Genomic DNA, 26,406 nt, shown 5'->3' with positions numbered 1-26,406 from the left:
TGCACCATGATGGGCACCAAAGATCAACCCAGGCTTCCTCTTCTTGGGGGGAATCTGTAGGTTCTTTTCCTTTTGTTTCCTCCCTGTGTTAGCAAAGCTGGGTCTGCACAGAGACAACTGATATTCCCTTCTCCCTCTAGCCCTGTACTTTGATGCCTGGGTGTGCATGGTGCTCTGTGGCTTGGGCTCCATCTCAACGGGTCTGAGCCAGGAGGTTGAAGCTCACTCTGCTTCAACCATCCAAGTGAAACCTCTGCATCCCTCTCTACTTACAGCAGGAAGGAGGTTCAGATAAAAGCAGAAGTGACTGTGCTCTGCAAGCCTGAGTCTGATCTCTTCTGTTTTACAGATTCCACTCTTAATATAAACCAAATAAAACCCTAGATTTTCAGGTGGAATTGGGGCTCTTTTATGTCAGGCTCAATTTTAACATTGCAATATGGAAAGGATCTGTATAATAGAAGTAAATGATTGAGGACTTCTTGCAATGAACTTTGGAACTCCTTGATGCTGTGCACCTCTTGTGGGTGGGCAGCCTCGCCAAGCAGAGCTGAATTCAGTGTGGGGAAGCTTGTGCCGCTCCAGGGAAGACACTTTCAGAAGTGAAGGTTATTCCCATTTTAATACCTGTGCTCTGCTTTAATGTTCAATCACAGCCAGTTCTGTGCTTCTTCACAAGTGTGAAAATTATTGTCGGAGAAGGAATTCTTAAAATCCCATTATCATATGCAGTAAAACAGATGAAGAAATCTTACCTGGGGCAGCAATGGCTAATGGTACTTATAAACCAGGCTATAAACCCATGCAGCTCTTGTGACCAGGGGAGCATAACAGGTTTGAACCCTCCATCCTCATCTTCTCATAAGCATGGGAATGCCATGTGAGTACGTCAGGAGAAGTGTTGGTCTCATCAGCATCTGCCCATTGCTCTAACTGCAACACCAAAAATCACTGCATCCTCAGGACACACTGGGTTTAGCTTAGGATCTGCTCTTATCCCAGCCTGTAATTGTGTTGCAGTGGTCGGAGCGTCAAGACTGGCATAAAGTGGGAGAGCCATTGGAGGTCTCATGGGGTGAAGATCTGAGTAGGGTGCCTCTCTGGTCTTACATTATTGAGAGCACTTTAACATTTATGGCACAGTCTTGTGAGCAGCAGAAATGCTGTTTTGAGTGATGCTTGTAATTGTTAAGGTTTGGCACATAAAAACCTTAGGTATGGTTGTTATTTAGTGTTAATTGTATTTGATTTCTTAAAATCAAGTTGTTCTGGCTCTGTGATACCCTGCTTGAAGTCTTTCACACGAGAACCCTGCGTTTTATGAGGGATAGAAAGGAAATGACATGCCCATACACCTGCTTTCAAAAGCAGGAACGACTCTCCCTCTCCTTCCTCAAAATCGGAGTCTAATTTTGAACTTGATATTCTCTGATTAAAACTTAAGGGCTCTGCATGTGTCCTGTTATAGAAAGTAGCATGTAACTTCCAGCTGGCTGCTCCGTCTGTTAAAACATCCCTGTGTAACTGCTGCGGCTCTTTGTAAGCTAACACTGAAAATGATGGCACCGGGGCTTCTTTGCAGAAGGGGGTACCAAGACACTCCCTGCTGGGACAGTTTCCCTTTGGCCATTGCATGTAGCGGAAACCCAAGCTGCTGCTCTTTGCCTGAAACTTGTCATAGGCATCATCCTCGCCGTGCTCAACCCGATCTTGACATGGCTGTGCAAACGAGAGCAATAAAAGCTTTCAGCGAGCTGCTGCTTTGACAGGAACACTTTAAGGCAAAGGTATTTTCTTCTACCTCTGGTTCAGAGGTAGCTGAAAGGCAGTGATGTTTATTTGCCATCCCTCTGCTGATGCTCTCCCTTTTGGTACTTGCATGGTAAATGCCACTGTTAAGGCAGCTGCAAAGCAAGCCCTGTTTAATGTTTAAGTCCAACGGTGGTTTTAAGGCTTCTTTAATAACATCAAGTAACTGTTGAATATCTTTTAACTCCATATTAAATCTTATGTCAGAGCTTAATGGAAGCTGATGAAGATGCTTTCTTGTTATAACTTCTTGTTATCATAACCATAACTTCCTGTTATGATTTAGGTACCTGATTTGTCGTGGCTTTTATTTTCCTAAATAAATAGATAAGTAAAGACTGAACTGGGCCTCCACACTGCGTTTAGGAATCTGTATTTCGAACTTGATGGAGAATTAAGTTTGTAGTCCATCCATAGGTGAATAGATGATACTTATTGCAACTAGCTCAGCTGGCTTGGTGTTTTATCCCCATGGATGGCAAACGACTCCCAGTTCTCTGACTGTGAGCTGTAGGTGACATGGGCAGAGGCCATGTCTGTCAGGGCTTGGTGGACAGCATGTGTAAGTACTGAGCCCCAAGCCATGGTCCTGTATTAAGCAGAGGTGAAATCTGCCTCTTCATGAGCAGCTTCATTACTAAGTTAAATTGAATCCCTTCTTTTCCTTTTAAGAGGGTCTTTGAGGGATATATACTGTGAAAAGCATGAAAAGCTGCAGAGAATGCAATCTGCCTTCATCCTTCTCTGTACCACCTAGACCTCAAATCCCCCCAGAATGTCCTTCCTTCTTCCCTGGGCCTCCTGTTAAGGTTCAGTTGTCCCCATCCCCAACCGATACACAACCTGAGCAGCACTCATGGAGCTAGAAGATGATGTTCCAGCTCTAGGCTCTATAACCCCAAACTCAGCTTCAGACAATAAATTCCTTAATTCCCTTCCTGAACAGTTTCTTGCAGGAGTTAATTACATTTTAAAGTGATGATTGATTCTCCTGATGTGGTTGAAACCACTGCAATTAAATGTAATAGCAGCAAGAACAGTAAAAGAAGTATTAATATGCAAAATGCTCAAATAACCTCTTTTTTTCCCTCAGCTCCCTCTTGAAACATTTCCACACCTACGTGTGCTTTGCTCCTCTTATTTTTTATAGTGGGTAATTAGCAAGCAAGTTATCTTGACAAATGCAGTCGGTGTTTTATATGATGGGAGTTGTGAGGCATTTCAGTATCGATATATTTCTGCTTGCCTTTAATGTTTTTGGATTAAATCTAAGCTGCACAACTCCAGTATTTTAGTGGCTCAAAAGCCAACCGCTTCTCCCTCTATGGTTTTACCCGTTTGGATTCGTGGATTTGTAGCTATTGATTTGGTGGGAAAAGAAATGTTTCAGGAAGCGACTCCTTAAATTGAGAGTGAGGTGTCTTGGGTCTCTCTGTTTTCAATCAGGCTTTGGTAGCCCTGTGGGAATTTATCCCACTCATTCATCCTGATTCACAACTGAAGGAGACTTCAACTCTTCCAAGTTTGAAACCAGCTCATCTTTAAGCACAAGGGATCTGTAGGTAAATATTGTTTGTAGCATTAAAGATGATGAGCTAGGAAAAATTGTCCCTGTTCCACTGAGCTCCATCAGCGCATTCCAGTTGGGAATGCAGCTGACATGTTCAGCCAAATCCTACATAAGACTCAATTCACAGACACGAGTGTGAGGTGAAATCCAGCAGTGTGACCACAAGCTCCTCTGTTTATCTGCTGAAGGATTTGCTAATTGTTCTGCCTAATGGGGCCTTGTAGAGCCTGGAGAAGTTGTCTCGTTTCCTGCTTCACACAGGTTTTCTGGTTGATGTTTTTTTTTCTTTGCTGTCAAAAACTCCCCAAACATCCATTAGTTTCATTTGCTACACAGACAATGAATTAATTTCCTATTTTTCCTGTCATTGTGCTCACTGCTGATTTAATTAACAATAACTAATCTCAGTTTCTCACTGCCTGTTACTTCTGTCTTCGATTTTCTTTAATCATTATTATTATTGTTATTTTTCTCCTCGAGGATCCAACCCCTCAATCCTTTCCTGGGTCCTAAAATGACCTTTGGGAAGGACAGACCTTGCCATCTGTTTCTCTGTCCCTTTGGGAAAAGGCTGTAAACACAGGATTGAGACACTGCAGTCAAAACCATCACCACTGCACCTAGTGACTGGAGACTAAAGAGCACCAATGCCAAACGTGCGCTTCCATTAGTTAACAGCTACTCCCATAAGCACTACCTCACAAGAAAACTATATAACTGCCAGGATGATTTATGGCTTTCTATTGCTAAGCTCCTACTCAGATAATTTTTCAGTGTCCACTTTACTGCAGCACTGCGTAAAATAGAATTAAAACTTGGACTTCGGTTAGAGCCTTCACGTCAGGAAATGACTTATTTTGGGAAACGTCTTCTTTTGGGGAAGTGGACAGCAAGGATGTGGAGGGCATGAGGAGACCTGTGAGGCTTAGGTGTGAGGGGAGCAGCTTAGTTTTGCATTAAGTTTTTTATGGGAAGGGTGCTGGTATGGCCCTCGGCTGGCAGGATTATCCCGTTGGTGTCTGGAATACAGTAAGCAGACACTTGGGGATGTGGCAGGGAGGAAAGCCCACCTTTAAAATGTGAGCAATTCAAAGGCGCTTCTTGGGTCATCCTGCCCTGTGCCTGCTAAATGTGAGCTTGTGATTTCTCTGTCCTTATGTCCTGATTGTGCTCTGCCACCAAACTGCAAACACGGAAAGGCACAAATCAAGTGGTGTGGGCATATTTAACAAGTACCCTGTTGTTAATGCAAGGCAGATGTTGGTGCAATGGGGCTCCTCCAGGCTGGCAGCTGGGGAGATGCTCCAGGTCCTCTCCTGATGAGGCTCAGTGCCTTTGGAGGCCTGGAAGCATTTGTAGCTACTTCACATCCTCTTAATTGCCCCTAGGTGGGGTTTACAGAAACAAAAGCATCACTTGCTGTGCCTCTTCTGCAGTGGCTGATTGCAAGAGGTCAGTGGTTTGGAGTTGCACTGTGCAGCGCTAAGCGCACTGCAACACCTCCTATGCAATATTTTAGGGTTCCTGCTATCAGCAGGTAAGGATGTGAGGATGCATTTTACTAGAGAGGGACAGACAGTCATTGCTACTGCACTTCATTCGTGATAAAGGGGCAGAGCATCCACCAGCAGCAGGAGCCGTTTGACGGCTGTTCCGAAATGAAGCGCTGAGATTTCCCTGGTGGGAACTAATTCAGCATGACCTGTAGCGAAACTCCATCTTATGTGTTGTTCCTCACACTCTGGTTTCTAAGCTTTTATTAGAATAGAGCACTGACTCTTCTGGATATTTGATTAATGAAAATTGGCCTTTTGCATGGGTGCACAGTGCAATATTTTATCTTTTGTATTAGGCGCTGTAGTGAGCCCAGCAATTCTGCAGAGATAGAGATTATGCAGCACAATGATAAAGTATGAAAGGTGATGTGAAGTTCACAAGAGGGGAAGGAAGAATTAAAGAAGTAGAAACCATAGGCAAATGTGTCTGGGCTTTCCAGCTTCTTCATATAGCAGCTGCATTGCAATTCTGATATAAAAGTGTGGCAGAAGTGCTGAAACACCAGATTTAATGAGGTAAACTTGCCCTTAGGATAAACCTCCAGTTTACTTATATTTGTATAAGCATGTGGTGACTTACAGGTAACATCATGAAGTTACTGTAATGGGCAAGCAGGAAGTTCCCAACGCGGGCAGCAGCAGCTGGGACAAATGGGTATCCTCTCCCTATCCTTCTCCCTCCTTAGAAAGCAAGAAATGCCTGGCTTAGATAAAAGAAGTGTTTAAATCACCCCGGATGTGTGTAATATTTATGGTGCTAATTTGTACTGTTAGATTTATCTCCTGCCTGGTGAGAGAGAAGAGTTTTTTTTCTGATGCCCTCAATGGCTTCTGCTTCCCAGTTTATATCACTTGCTGTCATTTTTTATATCACTTGAAAGCCGATGTGTGGAAGTGGAATTTGTACCAATGTGTTACAGTACAGTTAAAAATAACTTTGGTGGTTGTCCAGGTTTCCTCCTGTTTGCTGGAGGAATCGGAGGGCTGGTTAATTGGGACTCTGTCTGAAGGTATAAGGTTATTCCAAGATTTAAGATGGATGTTGTGTAGGACTCAGCGTGGTTTTGAAACAGTGCCCAGCTTCTGAACTGGGTTCACCCTGGTGAAATGAATAACCTTCCCTTGGGAAATGCGTTTTCCTGTGTGATTTGGAGAATTGTGGTCAAAACTCTTCTCATTTAGTTTACCTGTGGCAATTTGAGGCCCAGGTTTTCACTGCAATGTGATGCCGAGAAGTTGTGCTGGTGCAAGCATTGCTGGGCAAGGTTGGAGGGCTGGGGTTGAAGGAAACCCATCCGACCGACACTGCTTGCGCTGCAGGTTTTAGACAACTGGGAGCAAGCTTTGATTTTTAAATACCTCTGGATAAATTAACACCTAGAACCTGGGTTATGTTCACATCTTGTTCTCTGAGATAATATTCCTGAGGCTAGCAAGGCAGCGCAGCTACTAAGGTATCAGGTTAAACCATTTTACCTTGAACCCCCACTATGAATTATTCAAAGCTTCCTCATTAGTAGTCATCCATATAACCTCACTTGTCACTCATCAAAGGTTACATTTTCCATCTATGCCCAGTTCTTCTTGTCCCTATCTAGACCTCCCAAAGCCTTATAGTATTAATAAACACTGAATTACAGAGGTGCAACTGATGGTGCCTCTTTCCCTCTTTCTGACTTCTGCTTCCTAAATGCCAAGCCAGCAGCAGCACGAGCATCTGCAGCTAAGCAAACCCATGAAGAACATGGGCAAAGCAGTGCTTGTTTTTTCCCAAGGTTACACTCTGTGTTGGATTCCATCAGAAATCAAAAGGTGCAAACTGGAAGTGCTTTGGTCCCATCAGGTCTGGAGAGACAAATAACCTGGGGGAAGCAGTGAGGGACAGGCTGATGGCAAGTGACTGAAGCAGGATGTGATCTGAAAGGTAGGCACAGATGGAGTGTGCAGGTGTTCAGCTGCCAAGGGCTTGGCAGGGAGCTGGGAAGACTTGAGGCTGTTTTACAAAGAAGTTGCAAGTGTTCAGACAGCAGATTTGACTAGGTTGGGGTTTTCTTCCTCATTATTTGGAAGCTACGTGTGCCCCATCTGATACATGAGAGCCCCGGCTTGCAAAGCCATCAAGGGATAAAAAAGGATGCTGCTGGGGTCAGTGGGTGCTTCCCTCAGCTCCAGCTTGACTTTTGCTGGTGTTGGCAGCGATGGATGATGCCTGGCTGGCTTCTCTGCTCTTGGTTTGGGTGTTAAAAACACACACAGCCTTCGGGAAGGAGGGACTTCTGCTCAGCTGCTCCCCAGAGACTTACCAGGATCCTTGATGCAGTGGAGGAAGCACCAGGGAGTAGAGTTTCAGGGAGGAGTGGGGAGCAGAAAGGAATCTGTTCAGGGGGCAGCATCCAGTATGCTTGGTTGTAGCTCGTACACCCACCCTAGGAACACTTCTGGGCACAGGAGCAGGTTATGAAGGGGAATGGTGCCCTGGGGAGCTGAACTGGGACTTTCACCTGCTTCTCCTAGGAGCCTCAATGGCGTTTGGACCTACAAAAAGCCCCTAGGAAAGGGATAGAACTAAGAAAGCATGCTCAGGCTCCTGGCTGCCAGTCTGCCTGCTCTCCCTCAGCAGCTTCTGAACCCCTTTCATGTGCACCCTGCCAGGGAAGTAACTGCAGGACTTAAAATTCCCCGGAACGCTTACAGAGATGTTTGTCTGGAAAAGCGAGAGGAGCATCAGGGAAGCATCACAGGCAGGAGGCAGAAACTTGGGTTTTTTTTCCTGGAACAGATTTTCTCCTCTGGCACCAGGAAGTGACAGCCTCGTGCAGATGTTGTGCCCAGCGGTCGTGCCTTTAGCACAGCTGGAAGCATTGTTAAGCCAGGTCAGGCCGTGGTCTGGCATTGCAGAAGCATAAGGACTGCAGAAAGTGAGGAGGCTTTGGCAGCTGCAGGCATCAGGGGAAAATCCTCCTGTCTCATACAGAAATAACAGGAGAAACTGGCCTTTCCCATCCTCGCTATTTCCTTTCGCACTGCTCAGCTTCCTTCTGAATCTGGACTGGATGCACTGAAGTTAATTATAAAATGAAAACATTCCAGGAAATAATGAATTTGCACATGATAACTACAACTTGTTTAAAGGTCACTGGGGAAGGACCATTTAAGAAGCTAATAAAGATCTTGCATCCACAAGATTGTCATCGAATTGTTTGCTCATTTAGTAGCAGGCTTCTCTGAGTTACTCAGATTTATTCCTTAGCAAAAGGAGGTGGAAGTGGCCTTTTCAATGGCTTTTATTGTAACATTTCATTTTGCCTTTAAGGAAAGGTGGAAGCTGATGATTCAACCTTGATTGCTATTGCAGTGGTGACAGCGATGATTATGTACCCAGAACATCCAGTGAAACAATTCAATCTGCTCTGCTGCTGGTGATGCTTTGTGTAATGTGGTGCTTCAGGATGGTGTGATTCAGTACTCTGGCATGTTTGTGCCCTTGGCTGAACCACAACAGACCTGTGCAGGGACTTCTCGTGTTCTGCTGCCAGATCTGCCTCTTTTCTACCCAGGGTCTCCCCTCCCAGCAGAGTGATTCCAGGTGTGATATGGGAGTCCTGTGTCTGGTTGTATCCTTCATGTTGAATCTGGACCCGTTCTTGTGGTCATTGAAAATGACAGTGAAGTTTCACTGGTGGAACGGAGAGCTGGGGCTGGAGTAGAGAGGGGCAGTTTGTGCCAGTTATCTTTAGGACTGGTACCTCTATAGCAGCGAGAGTGGAGAAGGCAGCAGTTAGACACTGGATGCCAGAACTGGTGATTGCTGGGGTTGATGCCAAGATGTTGATGCTCTCAGTGGTATTAGGATGGGGAATTACTGATAATGGGAACTTGTGAAGAGTTTAACATCCCTGTTTCAATCTACTGTTTAGCTGCATTGCCTCCCTGGGCCATGTCACTGTGGTTTTTCTCCCCCTCCAAGATGGAGCATTGAGTGGAAAGCAGAAAGCAGGGATCAGCTGAAGCCCAGGCACCGCTGTTCCCATTATGAGAGGTCTGAACCCATGACATGTGAGTGAGTTCCAGTTTTTCCCAGACTTGGCTGCTGTTATCTGTGGTTCTCCGGCTGAATGAAGGGACATAGTCTTATTGAATTAGCCATTTGTTACATGTCTTGTACACCACAGAAAGCAATTTTGGGGACTAATGACTGCAAGGCTCCTTCACAATAGCAGGTGTGAACTCCCTGTGCTGCAGCCAGTCTTGCTGAGGACAGTGTCACCAGCACTGGCAGTGAGCGGGCAGAGATGGCAGAGCCCTGGTGACCATGCAGCGTCTGCCCTCTTCACACAGAAAGCACTTGAACCCAGGGCACACATCAGTGGGAAGATGTCCTTTTGCTTCAGATCACATCCTGAAAGAGGTCATATTGTTTCTTCTATCTCACACCCCAGTGTGGTGTCAGTGGGCCAGTTGCCATTTGGAAGAGGCAGCTGTTCCAGATAATGTGTCTGTTCCAGTAGATGGATGTGTGACTTCTGCTGATGTTCCCAGACTGCATCTGATAGACGGGCAGAACAGCTTGGCTTTGAGGAAAGCATTCCCTGTCTCGTCCCCTTATGATAAAGATGCCCTTGAAGAAGGTGAGAAGTTAGAGACTGAAAATAGAAAACCACCATTTTATAAAAGCATCACATGGGTGGAAGGATGGCAAACCCCGTGGGAAAGTCAGGAAACATTCTCTGAGGAGGAGGGAGGGAAGTGCCTGCAGGTCTGGGGGAGATGGCAGCAGACAGGCAGCATTTGTGCTACTGGATCTTACTTGCTTTAACAGGGAGCTTTGCTCCTCCCTGCTGCAGCAGCCACCTCTGCTGCCCAGGTCTCAAAGCGAGAGGTGAAGTGGTGCAAGAGGCACTGCTCTGTGCCATCACCCTTTTCCCAACAAGCCACACGTTGTTGTCCTTCTGCAGCACCCGTGAATCGGCTTTTCTACTCCCAGAAGATGGTAGCTCTAAAAATGATGTCTTATCCTGGGTCATAGAATTGTCTTTGCAAGGAGGTGGAGTTAGGAATTGCACCCCTTCCAGGAGGTCACTGGGTTCCCCATGTGCGGAGGCACTGGGATATTTATAGGGCACCTCACAGCGCTCCTGTCCGGATCCTTTCTCCTGATATATGTGTTAGAGAGTTTGAGCTTGGTGTGCAAGAAAGATGCTAAAGCCTGCACAATAAATAAATCCTAACCCTTGTATTAATTCAACAGCTCTCTTGTGCAAAGCCTTTTTTACTGCTGCAGGTCCTGAATAAACTGAAAGCACAGTCAGAGCACAGTGATATTTTGGAACAAGCTGTGGGGGATGCAGGAAGCTGAGGAAGCTCATGCAGACAACATCAGCCAAATCATCACATGAGATGTGAAGCCCTAACAAGTGACCAGGCTTTTTTCCTGTGTGCTAGAGGATGTCTAGCAGTGCTTTGGGTGGTCTAGTGAGCTGTTTCCAATAGAGGACAGTGTTGCACAGTCACATTGGCTGCTTATTAATTAGGATTCAGAATCTAGAGTCATAATATTATCCAGTGTAAAAATCCTGGCCCGATTCCTTAATGGGCTTAGCTCTCCTGTTCTATCAATTCTTGCTGTTGTAGTGTTTGTCCCCAAACCTTTCCTGCAGCAGGAAGCATGCTGTGTTGGGCTTTCTGGAACCTCTGCCCGTTACAAGACAGTATGTGATTGCTAAGGATGGTCTTTGTAATGGGAAAGGGTCTTCTCCAGTTCTTCCTCCCATAGAACAGACTAAGAAGTTTATAAATTAGCACTAAATTGCTAATTTAGGAGCTAAAGTAGGTGTTTGTGACTCTGTGGTGTGAACAGCAGCCTCTGTCCCTGGTGTTGGGGTTTCGCACCTTTTAGGAGCACAGGTGAAGCCTGTTCGTGTCCCTTGGAACATGAGGTGTTCTGAATTTTGACCTGACAGTAGTTGGTTTTCCTTCTGGGGATTGGTTTTTGCAGCATCCCCTCTTAACCTGGAGGGATGGATGCTTTTCTGTGCCATCAGTTGCTGACAGATACCTGGGGGGAAGCTGGTGATGGCATGGGATCAAATACTTCTTTCTTATCGTATCTTAAGTATTCTTATCACATCAGGTGTCCCTGCCCATGGCAGGGGGGTTGGAACTGAATGATCTTAAGGTCCTTTTCAACCTTAACTATTCTGTGATTCTATGATCTCCATACAGGAGTGGTTTTGGCTATAGTATTAGTAAGCTGGGGAAATCCTCTTGACACATTGAGCAAATAGACACTGCCTATAAACCCCATAAGCAACAAAGCCTTTTTTATTGCATTGTGAGGCCACATTTTATTGGTGAATTAGTAGGAATAACCAAACTATTTTAGAGGCTAACTGGGAGCAGTATATTAGGAGCAGTATTAATAAGTGTGGAGTGACAGGAGGCTTGTAAGAGTGGGAAAATGAGATGCAGTATCCCTGGTGCAAAATCTCTTATGTTATTAAAGACATTGGGTTAACTGGGGATAGATTTAATACCTCAGCTCTATTTTTATTGGATAATTAGTAGTGAGCAATCCCAACCCTGGGACAAGGACAAGTCTGAAAATCAAGTCATGAAAGAAGGGGAAAGAAAGAGAAAATAGGTGGCAGATTTGGGTTTTTTTTTGCTGTGTATCTTTTTACACACCCAACCGCAATGTAAAGCTCCCCTGGAACAGGGCAGCTCTAAACACACACGTGAAGAGGAAGGATGCGCGTGCCCCTCTCAGCCCTGCTCTCTGCCTGTCCATGAGATATAAACCCTTGCAGGAAGGTTTGCGAGCTACCCGTTTGTGTACAGCCAGGTCTGTTACAAGGAAGAATAGCACATCAGGTGTGTAATGGCAAAGGTTTCCCTTAATTTTAGCTTCCCAGATGAAAGTGCGTAGCGAGAACAACATGTGTAAGACATGATACTCAAAGAATTAGAATAAGATGTAAAAGCTGGGAGCCCGAAGGCTCTGGAGATGGTGGTTTGATGAAGGGCACATGGGCTGCCAGCCTTTTGGGGGGGTTGAAATGTAAACCCCGCTTCCTTTGGCTAATTGGGCAGAAAAAGAGCCTAGTGCTGCAGTTTTCTCTGCAAAGCGCTGCGGTCGTGCAGCAGTGCTAACATTTACTGACTATGGAGTCTGCTTATTTCCCCCATTTTTTATTATCAGCAAAACTTTAATTACAGCTTACCTACTACTTTCTGCCTACGTTTACAATGCAATAAATTTCCAGTCTCCCTGTGCAATCCGCATCTCAAACAGTGCGGTGCTCTGGCAATGGATGTTATTGATTCCTTGGAGGAAATATAACGGCATTTGTTCCAAGGCAAACAGGGACACAGAGGCACATGTGAGTGCATGCCAGGTAGTAAAATGTCCCTGATCCTCACTAACACCCACTTGTCTGTGCTTTATTGAGCAATGCAACTCCAGGTTAGGAACCCAGTACAGTTATTTCAAGGTGACTGATGGGATGGAAAAGCAGAAGCAGGAACAGGAATTTATACTGAATTTGATTCCTTGCTTCCCAAAACCAGAAGTAGTTTTTGCTTGTTTCCTCCTCACCCTGGCTTATAGGACTATTTAAACTGGTATACAGGAAAAGATGGTTGCTTAATGATTGAAAAAGTAAATTAAAGATTACTTTGTAGTGTTTAACTGATGTTTTTTTTTCCCCCTGCTTGAATATCAGGAACAGATGTGGCTGTGAACAGTAGTTAAAGGTGGAATCAATGGGCTTTTAGCTGTTGGGAAGGAAAAAAATAGCTAGAAATGGAGTAAATTGATATGTTCTAAAAGCACTGTCTGTAAGATTACTGCTGGCTTGAAACGTACACAACAGAGTTCATTAAAAGCATCTGAAGGTGAAAATTGGCTTCTCCTTTAAAGTTTGTGTTAATTTGTCATTAAGCATTCAGTGACTTAATGCAGCATCTGGCTGACCTCAGATGAAGCTCTCTGTGTTCCGGTGCGTTTGATGGAGAAGGCTTCCCAGATACTTTCATTTAATACAAGTGATGGCTCCATTGTCGTCTGATGTGAATTAAAGTGAAATCAGCAGAGCTGCAGTGCTTAATGTCCAGTTGTGACCATTGTGTGTTAGAAGATGCTTCAATGTAAGGTGTAACCCAGTGGGTGCAGTACTGGTGCATGGGAGCTTTCTGTTATTGTCTGGGGATGAAGTAGTTGAATTACTAATAACAGGAGAACTAAACTGTAAGGTAATGAGGGCTCATCCTAAGCAAGAAGAACATCCCTGTTCTTTCATAGTGCTGCTGAATGCTGATATTGATGATCTATCTCTAGAGTCAAGCTGGAGGATTATGAAAAGGTTGTAATTGTTGAACAAGCTGATTTTACACTTGCTGCATCTTCTCTGTAATGAGGAGATGAGAACTTCCTTCTTTTTGGAACCCCTGTGTTTGTGTCAAGCTATAATCTGTCCCATTGCATCATCCTGCAATGTTATCAGGCAAAACAGCAGTTACTGAGAAGAAATAACACCCCTCACTGGGGTTTTTCCTTTAACTGATCTTGTAAAGATGTCTCTGAAGTTGAGGGTAGCATCGGTGCAGGTCAAGGTGCCTCTGCAACTAGAGCATCACTAGGGGTTTGGGATCTGTGGGAGGGCTGGCGTGATGCTGACACTGGGTATTTCTGCCCTGCCTATGGATGTGCATTGCCTGTGTGCTGTGCCTGCTCCTCCCTCTCAAGTGCTGCTCATATGGATGAGAATATTACTGTGTATTCACAAATACTCCTCCATGAAGGAGAAGGATGAAGGTGATTAAAGCAGGAGCTGGAGGATGGTTTTAGCTGAAGGCAAACCCCAGTTTGCAAAGACATTAATTCAGTTTCCTTCTTTTTATTCTGTGATTCTTTGGGGTTTTTTTATTGTTGGGGGTATTTTTTATTTGCTTTCTTCTGTGTTTTGGTTTCGTTTTGTTTGATTTTTTTTTTTCCCCTCCAAATTCGTGCAGTATCTTCTGTTTCACCTCTCAACCTGACATTGTGAGGGTTAAACGTAAGGGTTTTACAGAATTCTCAGGCATTGCTCATGTAAGAAAGGAGCTTCGCTTTTGTGGTGCGGTTTCTTCTTTGCTTGGTTGTTCTTTTTCTGTGGGGTTTTTTGCCCCTTTGGGTTTTTTTTTTGTGTTTAATGTAAGATGTGATTCTTGGCCGTGGCACTAGATGGTGTTTAACCAAGCAGGAACACGGAGATAAACTAATCCCAAACGGAGAACGATGGCTCAGGTGTTCCTGGGGTGAATCGCTGCATTCCACACTCCAAAATTTGTTTGAAAAAGTCAGGTTTCAGCACCCCTTTTATTTAAAAAATCAACAGCACTGCCGTGGAACCTGCGCTTAAAGAACACGAGAAAGGGAAGTTTGGATTCCAACTCACCCCTGTCTTCAGCCCGTATATAATCAATAATAATAAAGGAATACATCTAACAGTAAACCTTATGGATTCTGAGAAAATGAAAAATATCCTGCCTGGTTCCCTTGAGGAATATCAATTTACACTAACTCTTAAGCAGGAGGAAGATGTTTCCCAAAACGAATTACCCTGTTCTTGTCCAAAGGGTTCCCCTCAATGGGCATGGTATATGTATGTGCATAAAGCCTGCCATAAACAAGGGCCAGGTGGAGTGCAATTCCACCAGCACTTCCCAGCCTTCCTGCAGCAGGCTCTTCTCGGTGAGGTAGGAATAGGATGCTGTGTCTCTGCAGCAATGATGTGATGCCACCAGGTGAACAGACTTGGGGAAAACCAAACCAAAATTAGAATGCAAAACACCCATAAAGCCTTACCTAGGAAAACCACTGGCAAAAATCATACAAGAAGTGTTTAGTTTGGCAAGCCAAGTGTTTTCCCATGTGCTGATCACATCTAATACCTTGTGTAACAGTGTAAACCCCAGAAACTCTGGATTTGGTCAATCTCAAATCAAATTCTTGAAGCTTGAATAAACAAAATATGCACAACATTGATAAATGGTTAGAAACAGCTGGATCTTGGTCCTAAAAGACATTTATAGTGATAGAATTAGCAGCTCTTTTATCAAAACAAATAGGGAAGTGCAAGGATTACCATGTAGGATCATAACACTTTCTACTGATGTGTGGGTTTTCCAGTAGCTGAACTCTTCTATACTGATGCAAACCAAGTCCCAGCTTCAAAAAATCTTTTGTTTAATCAACCAACTCCTCTTTTGACATTTCATTATTGGTTTACACATTTATGCATGTTGTTTTGCATTACTTCTATCAAGCCAGCGTTTCTTCCCCTACAGCGAGGCCAATCAAGTGATGTGTGAGATATATCATGCTCTTTGATTAATATTAAACATGGAGAACAAATACATTTGGAAGATCTTTATTTTGTGATAGACTTTGTTGTTTGTGATGCTGAGACTGGGGCTTATGACAACTCCATAGGAACATGTGAAGTGTCCTCTTTGTTTCGCAAGCTGCATTATGCTTGAGAAGAGCTTAGACCTTTCCTCAGTATTGCTTTTTTTTGTTGTGTTTCTAATGTATTGCATGTTTCTTGGTGTTCTTTTTAATATCTCACACTTAGAATATGTTTTGTAATTGCTGCTTGTAATTTACTTTCAAAGAAAGCAACAGTTTGCAGGTTATTAACAGATTATTAAGGCTCCATCCACCATTGCTCTCTTCATCCTGATGCAGCAGAAAAAAGGCTCCTTTATGCTTTGGAAGTTGAGGTTTGCTTTATGTGCAGGATCATATTAAGTGAAACTTTACTCCAAATAGTAAACAGGCATCTATAACTGCTCTGCTTTATTGCATTTTAAATTAATGTGATTTTCTTTGGGGATGACAAATGTTAGGTAGGAAAAAGGTGGTTTTTTGTGAATGAAAGATATATTAAGTACATATGAAAAGAAATGCGATGCTTGCACAAGGTTCTGCAGATCTGTTATTTTCTGGCCAGAAACACTTTCTCCTGCTTACCAATTTCTTTGAACACGATCAGGGGTATTACCACTGGGCCTTCCATGTTTCTGTTCAGTCTCTCCTCTTTCACAGCTTTCCTTGGCTTTTTGTGTCCGTTTGCTCAGCGAGATGAGGGAAGTGCCAGAGCTCTGAGTAAATACTCCAGGCTTCAGGAAACCCCCAAGAATGGTTGGAAAATGACACTATGGGGGCTTTGGGAATAGAGCACACTTCTGCCAGGGTCGGAGGTTATCAGAGAGGAAAGGGGACACTTGACAGTGATAAGTACTAATGCTTCCAATATGTTTTGACCCCAGAGACAGTGATGTTGGCTGTGGTGAATCAATAGGATCTCTCTGAGGTGGGACTGACCTTGGACACATTTGTGTGACATTTGGTGCCTTCCTCCATCCCTAGGCAGGCGGGTGGGTCTGTGCATTGCTGGTTTATGCTTTCATTAAGGTGTGTTAGCAGTTAAAACCAAAGGAAACTAAAGATTGAGGCAAAACCTGGATGTATTGGAGGGACTGGGGGAAAGAAAACACCCCAGTCTGTGCTACAGGGAAGAGCTTAAGGTAAAGACTGAAAGCTGGTGAGGCTCCCACTCATCATTTCATCTGCATCTGATGTTGGACACCAGATTGGTGGAGCTTTCACTAGGGCTCCCTGAGGCGAGTGGTGTTATCTGTTTACAGCAGATCTCTCCTTGTTGCTCACCTTTACAAGTTATTCGTGAATAAAAGAGCTTTCTGTTTGCCTTTATTAGAGTTATATATAAATCAGTGCTTAGCTCTTTCCTTTTGCTGTAGCCTCTTGCAATTTTCTCTGTGAAGTCTTCACACTGGATGGCTTCTCCAGAGGCTTAAAATGAATCAGAGAACAAAATGAAACCTGACCTTATGCCATATGTATTTTTTATGACTGGAGCTTATCTTATCAGACACAGCTGCCTACCTGGCACTGGAAAAAAAGGTCTGGGTGATGTTTCCTAACAGAAAGAGATGTTGTTTCTTCAGGGCTTGATGATACCATCAACCTTGTCTGTGTGTTTCACCCAACCATGACCTTGCTTAAGAATAAAGCCATTTCTGAGCTCTGTTTTAAGCATGGCCTAGCAGAAACCCAATTGCTTGGCAGCAATTGAGTGTGGAGCAAGGGGAACTGTGATGGGGCTGACGGTGCTGCTGCTGCACTTGGCTTTGATGGTAATCGGGTTGGGCAGATGTCTCCAACAGCTGTGGTTAATGGGCTGCTGTGCTGGGCAGGGACCAGGCCTCGGAACTCTTTTCTGCTCCACAGCAAATGTACAGGCCCGAGTGCATGGAAGAATCAAACTTGTTCTGCATTTAACATTATGGTTAAATTCTGCCCTCGCTGCTAAGTCAACGCATTGTTGGTGCTTTCTGCTGGGAAGTTGGCTTTTTGTGTACAAAGTTGTTTTTTTTTTTGGTCTTTTTTTCCCCCTCCTATTTTATTTGCTTGAAATGGCAATTTAAATTATTGATAAGATCTTAAACCTGAGCTAATTCACTTCAATTTATCCGACAGACAAAACTATTTATAATTAACAGAGAAGCAGAGGTCACTTCAGTGTATAATAGCTGCCAAGCCAAAGGAATAGCAATTAGGCAGTTTCTTATGCTAAGCTAAAAATTATGCAAGGACTACCTTCCGAACAGCCTTGAAAATGATTAACAAGAGATTCGGGTGTTGGGCTATGGGGAAGGAGGAAGGAGACCCAGGGAGGGGGTCTCAAAGCTGTGCCCTTGTTTATGTGGTTGGACTAGCGATGTTGGCACTGGAAACAAATGATCTTTTAAAATAAACCTTATCTTTAAATCACAGTGACAGCAGAAGCTATTGTAAGAACATGACCATACATAATTGAAAAGGACAAAGGGTGAGGGTTTTGCATAAGAAGAATAGGATTTGAGCCGGTGGCTTGCTTCATCTGTCACCATTTGCCTTGGCAGTTCCTAAGGCTGTTGGTACTCTTAGTTCAGGTGGAGATTACTACTTGACATTAAGACGGGCAGAAAATGCCCCTAAAACGTTCCTACCACCTTGCTATAGGTTCCTCTGGGGCTTGCGTGCTGTTTGAGGAAGCAGGACACGGAGGAATGGCCTTACTCATACCCTGCCTGGGTAACGTGCTTTTGTTTGCACAGTGTGTTTTATTACTGGGAAACGATGAATGGTTAAAAGAAGAAGAAAAATGAATGTAGGCTACAACGCAGAGTTACTGCACCAGAGCTGAAACAAGTGTAAAAAGTAGCAACAGTTGCATAATAGAACACTAAAAAAAGGGCTTGCAGGACATAATACCAGATGACAACACAATATAATTAGATTGCCACATGGCCCCTTGTAAAACTAGAAAGAAAAAGAAATGTATGGGTGCATTAAAACTCCTTTCATTTTCTAATGCCTTTAGAGAGCTATTGGACATAAAGGACTTGCTCTGGCAAAATGCTCTAGTGAGCTATTAGGTTTTTAACTGGTTTATAGGGGTTTTTATTGTTGCCAGGCCTAGTTTTTCAGTACAATGACTTTGTCCTCTCTCCCCCTTCCAGCCTGTCACCCATTTGTCAATCTCACTGATAACATTCACTACAAAGATAAGCCCAGGCTCTCATGAAGCACTGTGTCCTGCTGGCACATCCTTCCCTCGGCTTTTTTTAGCGTGTCTCACATGACTTCTTTGATCTGATGATCTTCTGATACAAATTCCTTGTGTCAGCTCCGGATCTCCCAGACAACAGGAACAAAACCCTGTCATGCAAGAAGCGGACACTGTCACCTCTGGGCCAGGTTTAAGTGGAACACGAGACTCATTTGGGTCAGAAGATGACCTTTCCTAAGCAGTTAATCATGAGCAAAGCCCTCACTCTTATTTCCTGTCAACTAATAGATAATCTTTTTCTCCCCATTATAAACAGGGCAAGTTCAGGTTAGATATAACGAAGAAGTTCTTTACTGTGAGGGTGGTGAGGCACTGGCACAGGTTGCCCAAAGAAGTGGTAAATGCTCCATCCCTGGCAGTGTTCAAGGTCAGGTTGGATGGAGCCTTGGGCAACATGATCTAGTGTGTGGTGTCCCTGCCCATGGCAGGGGGTTGGAACTGATTGAACTTAAGGTCTTTTCCAACCCTATGATCCTATGATGAAGGCTGTAAGGCTAAAATGCAAATGGTCAGAAAGGAAGGGCTGAATATTCATTCTCTGATGAAATTTCCTTCTAGAAAAAGACAGCTTTTGATAAGGAAAAATGGATGCAAAAATCACTGTGTTGCTGTGGGTTGATTGGAATTGGGCCTTTTCAAAGGAAAGCAATATTGCTTATTAGTGGACCTGCCAAGTTTTGTCCTGACTCAAATCTTTTAAAGTCCGTGGAAATGTCAGAGCTGCTGCAAGCGTGTGCGGCTGACAATGATAAGTTGTGTGTATCTCTAACCAAGAGTTTTCCAGTGATGCATAGGGAGAGCACTTGAGAGAAAACTTGCAAACTGATATGAGCAAGAAAAATGTTCCTGATTAGTGCAGTGGGGAAAAAAACCAAAGTTACGACTTCCCGGTGTTGATTGTTTTTATGGCAGTGGGAAATGTAGGCTTAGGTGGGAATTAAGGATTGATCACAATGGCACCGTCACAATGAGCCCTTCAAGGCTTCCCAGGCAGCTTGGGAGTGCACTACCAAAACCATGCTGAGAAATAGATAGGATGCTGACCTGGTAAGCGAATGTGTCTTAGTTCATCTCTTTCACCTATTTCACTTTTAACCGGCTGTGACTGGTCTCCAGGGCAGTGTTCTTGGATCCATGATAAACAAATTCATGTTGCTGTAGAGAGAACAGGATGAGCCTGACTGGTTTCTTCCCTGTCCATCCATCCATCCATCCTGAAAGCTGACCTTTGGGAGAGCACATGGGGGTTTGCTTCCAAGCCACTATGGCAGCTTCTGGGGCTGAGGCTGGCCTGCCATGTCTGCTGGCTTCCAGAAATGCTTCTGTGATGTTTTCCTGGTTGTGGTAACAGTTCACAACATTGTTTTGGCACTAATGGAGACCTCAGCTGAGCTTTTCACTTTAGATCTGTGTTTTGAATTGGAGGTGAAGAGCAATCTGCTCTTTGCTCCCTCTGTTGAATTTCCTACCTGAGTTACTGGTCTTTTAGCAGGTTAAGTGTGCTGAGCTGACAGAATAAGGCTGGACCACGCAGTTCCAGAGACAAGACACTTCCAGCTGGCATGATCTGTATATTAAATTCAATACCACAAATACCTGCCAAGACAGTGTGAGGCACCTCTGTCAGACAAGCTTACGCAAGTACTATGTGTGTATGAGTGTATTTGCATGTATGTGGTGTAGGTTTTATATATCCATATGTGTGATGTATCTGTGGTGTTCACATATCTCTGCTATTGTGAATTTTATTTAACCTAGTGTGTTGGCTGTGGCTGCCTGCAGTGCAGGAACTGAACAGCGTGTTTGTAAGCACATAGAAGATAGCAAGAAGAAAACTAATTAACAAGAAGGCATGTCAAAGCTATTCAGTTTTCATTTATAACAGCAACAAGCTTTGTGGGTAGTGAGCCAGTTTCACGTCACATTACCATAAGCAAACATTTAGAGGGTAAATACAAAACCAGCTGGAAAATTGTACTCCAACATTAGAATATAGCCTGCAAGTGTAGCCTGCTCCACGCACAGCAGGGTGGATGAGGGGAGGGCCAAGGAGACAGGTTTTGGGCACAGAAAAAAGCCTGTTACGGACAGAAACTGAACAACATGGTCTGAAAGTAGAATATTTTATAGTAATAATAGAATATTTTATATATAATAATAGAATAAAATCGAAAGTCTTAGAGTAGAATATTTCAGTTGGAAGGGAGCTTCTGACTCAAAAGTCTTCATGTGGTTACAAATAGAATAAGCTTAAATTGAATCAGGACAAATCAGGCTGGATAGGTAAGGAAAAAGCCCAACCAACAACAAAGAGAACACTAGAAGAGCAAAAGCTGTGTTGGGCATCAGAAGGGTTTGCCCAGGAGGGTGGGAAGTGGTGCTGGGGTCAGGTGAAGAAACACATTCTCTTCATAGAGAAAAATAATGCTATCGCCCCATGAGGGGCTGGGTCTTACTCCTTTCCTTTCTCTTTACCTCTCCCTTTTGCTAGACAAGGTCACCAAGGTCCTAGAGTAACCCAGCAGTGTGACCTGTGAGTGGCAGTGAGGTGCAGTAGGCAGGAGGCATGGGAATTGCCCTGGCTACCTGCTGGTTTGGTCCAGCCAGCGAGGTGATTCTTTGAGGTGCCAACCTAATGACCATGTACATGCCTGGGAATGGAGCCAGTATTTCTACAGCAGCACTTGACACCAGAGGAAATACCAGAGACAACCCAATGAAACTTTACAAGGGAAATGTCTCTTAATTGCTCAGGGGTCACAACCTCTCTTCATCAAAGCCCTGGATAACGAGTTTCCCTTCAGCCCTGTTTGGCCTTGTCTTTTGAGGCACAAACCTGAGCTTTCAAGCATGAGTAACGAAATCGCCAGCGTTGTCTCGATCTATGTAAAAGGACATGCTTTTGCTGCATAGAGCAGCTCCTAAATAGAGGAACTTGCCCTGGTTTTGGGCAATTTCTCTCTATGATGGCAATTTAGCAGAACAGAAAAAGGTGTCAGAACAGGCATCAACATGTTAATTCTAGCAGCGTTTCTGCGCTAAATCACAGAAGTTTACCCACAACAGAAAGCTTGGTGCTCAAATGCTGCCGGGTGATCAGCTTCCAAAAACAACCAAAGATGACTTTTTAATTTATATCTGATGGTTCTTGCTAATTTAAATGTCACTGCTCATCTCTATGTCTCTGTTACCTCAAGGGTAGGCTACTCAAGTGTGAACTGTAATAGTGCTGTATCTCAAACCCACTTGAAAAGGTGCTTCAATGCAGAATGGCTCTGTTTACATTTAAAATGATCTATTATTATTTATTATTTATATTGCAGTAATATCCAGCAGCTCCAGACATCTGTTAGGAAGCCTTTACGGTCAGTGCAAACCAGACCATAAAGTAATGTCCCTACCCCTGATAGCTTTTGTTTGTAAGTAAATCCAGCCATGAATACATCAGCACATCCTCACAGAAACCAGATAGGTCTGTGTTGCAGTGTGGAGGTTTTAGTTTTTAATCATACAGCTGCCAATGGACTGTGATTTTACTGCACAGAAGGCTTCATCTTCCGTCTTCCACAGCTAAAATCACCTCAGGCATTCAGGCTTGAGGCTGCTCAGGTAAATGAGACAAAATAGTGGAAAGTGTATTTATAGTTTGGCTTTGAAATTGTCCTTGTTTGGTGCAAATAATAACAATTTGATAATGGGTAACTCATGTTGCAGATGTACTATGAGGCTTTTGGGACATGACTGATGGAGGAGCGCTACTCGGGTATTCTCTCCCTCTCCCTCTTTGTTTCCTGGAGCTGAAAGCTTAGAAGCCCACACCACATGGAAACCTTTCAGATCTATTTACTCAGAGACGTTTTTTCCCCTACAGATGTGTACAGACTGATTGGCTTTGACAGTGCTGCCTCCGCCTTGTCTGATAAGAAAGGCCCTGTGCTAATAAGCTAATATTCTCAGTTGCACTCATAAATGATGCAGTGATCCTAACAGGCTTTTCAGCTGCTACCCAAAGCCCCTCATCCATATGTTTAAGTGCACTCATGAATGCTGCAGGAACAGGGAAAGCTTGCTGCTCGTGTCAGGGAGCAGGTAGGGTTGTTAATGTGCTGTTGCCCTTTTCCATTCTTAGAATCATAGAATAGTTTGGGGTGGAAAGGACCTTAAGATCATCCAGTTCCAACCTCCCTGCCATGGGCAGGGACACCTCACACTAAACCAGGTCATCCAAGGCCTCATCCAACCTGGCCTTGAACACTGCCAGGGATGGAGCATTCACAACCTCCCTGGGCAACCCATTCCAGTGCCTCACTACCCTAACAGGAAAGAATTTCTTCCTTATATCCAGTTATTCTTCTATACATCTTTTGTTAGATGAGCTGTGCCTAACTTCTGCCCTGTGTCATGGAAGAAAAAGGCAATAGTACTGAGTGTGGGAAGACATTATGCCTGTTTTGTTTCAAATGAGATAGCAATCTGATGTTGTGCTGGTACTTCTTGGTATCTGGTGGTTAGCAGGCAGGTTCTTTAATATCAGTAATCACATGTGAAAGTGTGGCACCCCAATTCAGGCTGTGATGTGTGGGATGTGAGCTGGGTTGAGGTCTTGGAGACTTTGGGCTGGAGCTCAAGACTGAATTGTGGTTTTGGAGACCTGTTATAGGTCCCTGTCATAAGAGATGTTTGACAAGATTCTTGGTATGGAGAAACCAAAATTGCCATCCCTCCTTGGTAAACTTGCTAAGTGCTTGCTTGCATGGTTAGGCTGGCTGCTGGATCAGATGACCAGCCCAGATGTTCATCTTACACCAAGTCAAGTCTTGTGTGTCCACCTTCCCAGTTATCTGTAGGAGACTGCTATGCAGAAGATAAAGGAAAGAAAGAGATTCTTTTAATCACTAACTGTACTGGAAATATGGGGAGAATGGCATCCTCACATGTATGTTCGACTTGCAATATCCAGTGATTCACACCAACACCCACGCTACCATCACAGTCATGCAAAGATAAGCATTTTCCTCACTTTTGGTTCCAAAATTAGCTCACCCCTGAGCCTTCCCTTTCTACCTTGAACCCCCCCTCCTCAACCCTCACGTGCTAACCTGGTGCATTTATTTTTGTGCCTTCTATTTGATAAAAAGCCCTATTTTTCAGGCTAAATTGTTGCTCTGCTGCGCTACTCCAAGAGCAGAGCAAGGCACGGCTTGTTCCTCTGTTCCCTTTCTGCTGCTTGAGCGAATGCCTGTGTTTAAAAGCATTTGCCTGAATTGAACCCAGTAAATTCACTTGCAGTATTCAAGAAGATCTGTCAGCGGTGCTCTGTTCCTTGTATTTAATCCAATAAGTATCATACGTGTTCTGAAGTGCAGAACTCAATGTGAGATGTCTTTGTGCGCCTGTGGGTGCGTGCCTGCCTATTCATCTTCTGGTTTTCTGACTGCTCTTCAATAACCTGGACATTAACGTGACCCTGCCTGCCACCAAAATCCTGTTGTCACGCTGTGCTCATCAGAGTTGGGTTTGATGCAGGGGCTCTGTGTGCCTGCATTATGCTTGGCACTGGACTGTGATCAGAGCAGAGAGATGAACTGCTGGAATATAGACCCAGCCATGGCTAATGGTGATAGAGCCTTGAGGCTCCTCCACAGGCTACAATGCTATCCACAGTGGCCCTGCTTCCAGCACACCATCCTGTAAAGGAGGTGTGCAGGGAAGGCGCAGTGGGAACTTACAATGTGATGGATTTGACTGATTTTTGTGGGGTTTGGAAGGCTGGAGTTGAGGATTTAGTGAACTAAAAGCCCTGCAGCCAGTGCTCCTTCACCAGCAGCAGTACTGAGTCCTTCCCAAGGGTGACAAAATGCTCTTCTGGGAGGACAGAAGTCAAGGCTCTGACTAGTAAATCCATGCTAATGTGGGGTAGTATCAATGAGAGTCACACTGAAAAGACTTTAAAATGTCTCTTCTCCCTTTCCTTTCCTCCCACCCTTCGACATTTTCACTTCTTTAAAAAACCTTGGAAATGGGAATATGGCTTTGCTCATGATTGTTATTAGGAATGATGGGGTGGGGAGGCAGCTTTGTGGGTAATGTCAGAACCTTTAGGCATAATACACTGTGGAGTCTAATTATTCCTGATATAATAGCTTCTGGATTTCTTACCCAACAGTCCTTGAGCCCACAAGAAGCGTTTTCCTACATCTGCATTTCACAGTATCACAGTATGTTAGAGATTGGAAGGGACCTCAAAAGATCATCTAGTCCAGTCCCCCTGCCGGAGCAGGAACACCTAGATAAGGTTACCCAGGAACGTGTCCAGGCGGGTTTTGAATGTCTCCAAAGAAGGAGATTCCATTTCTAGGTTTCTTGGAGAAAACAACCTTTAACCAAATGACATCAGTAACTCCATTTAAATTAAAAGGAATAATAAGAAAGATGAAATCTCTAGCTAATATTTTACTTCAGAAAGGCACACCTGAGGAGGTAAGCTGTTGGAGCGAGTAGCTTATGAAAGGGGTTGGAGCATCTCTATGCTAGAGGCATAAAGCCTGCCTGCCACTGGCATCCTTCCCCTGCATGAAAGACAGTTGTACAGAAGGCCTGCGGATGTGCTTATCTTTTCTGTGGATATGCAGGAAACTTGAAAGGGAAGGAAAAGTGAGACTGGTTATGGGCTTGGAGACCTGCAGTGAGGACTGGATGAGAACTCACCTGCTAGAAATGTGCAGTGAGGAGAAAGATTCTGGTGTGGTGCTTGATCACGGGGTGATTATGAACCGCTAAACAAGTATGTCCATATAAAACCCAAATGTACTGTTAAGATTCAACAGCTGAAGTATTTCCTCCATTTATACAGAGGCATGAATGTCTTTGTGGAAGTTGTCGGCAAGGGTACTGGATACAGCACTGATCCCTCAGTCAAAATAGTTGGTTTCAACCCAAAAAGGATGTAGAACAAAGTATAGAGGGTTTGATAATTATATGGAAGAAAATATTGTACAGGATGCATCTGAAACAGCCAAACCCATAGCTTATTTGGCCCAGTAAAAACAAAACCTTTGAAAGGTGCTCTATATAGAAAGAGTAAGGGAAGAACTTCTTAACCTAAAAGATGATACTGCTGTGGCAGCAATTTAGTATATATGAGACATAAATTAATGGGAGCTGGGAGCAATGTGGGTCTATGAAGCCCTGGCAGGAGCTGGCATGGTAAAAGAGAAAAGTCATTTAAGCTGATGTTTGACCCCAGTGAAGTGGTTATCTGCCTCTCGGGAGGCAAAGTGACCAGAGAGTCCTTCCAGTCTCATGTTTCTGACCTTTCTTTTTCTTACACTTGATCAAGTAATGGGTACTTTTTATTTGAATGACTTTGTCACTGTTTGCCAAGTAATTCAATTCAGGTGGCTATTCAATAGCCACAGAAACATGCAGGAGCCCTGATTGTTTTGTGGATTTCAGTGCCATAATCATTCAAATCAGATGTGTTACACCTTGGTGGCTAGGTAGTAAAACACTAGTTCTTTGCTCCATATAAAGTGACAGAGATTTTAATTGCATGCTTGAAAGGCATGGGGCTGTTTCTGAATGAATGAATCTATTAATGCTATTGTCTGGGACTATAAATGCTCTCACATAAAGATGAGGCAAAGCTGATACATTCACTTTGCATGAAGCGCTCCCACTCCCATGTTGTTCAAATTGGTTTAAGTCAATGTCCAACATTGTTGAAATCCTGATCTCAAAAAATGGACTGGAAAACTAATATAAAGTACCACTGACCCTTTCCAAATTTAAATGG

At 43.9% G+C, this 26,406-nt stretch overlaps 1 protein-coding gene across 1 annotated transcript in view; it reads right to left on the bottom strand.

Annotated features, from left to right (window-relative positions):
- Positions 1–25,935, bottom strand: part of JADE2 (jade family PHD finger 2) — a 444,935-nt gene extending 419,000 nt beyond the window's left edge. The window contains exon 1 of the mRNA XM_061351999.1: positions 25,925–25,935. The gene's annotated coding sequence lies outside the window, so the exon portion shown is untranslated. The remainder of the gene's footprint in view (positions 1–25,924) is intronic.
- Positions 25,936–26,406: the final 471 nt, after the last annotated feature.

This window comes from Neopsephotus bourkii, unplaced genomic scaffold, assembly GCF_033783945.1.
Source record: "Neopsephotus bourkii isolate Nb327-2 ecotype Australia unplaced genomic scaffold, CSIRO-AGI_Nbou_v1 NB_620, whole genome shotgun sequence".
Lineage (NCBI taxonomy): Eukaryota > Metazoa > Chordata > Aves > Psittaciformes > Psittacidae > Neopsephotus > Neopsephotus bourkii.
Note: the sequence above shows the minus strand (reverse complement) of the source record. Positions and strands in the feature narration are given on the sequence as shown.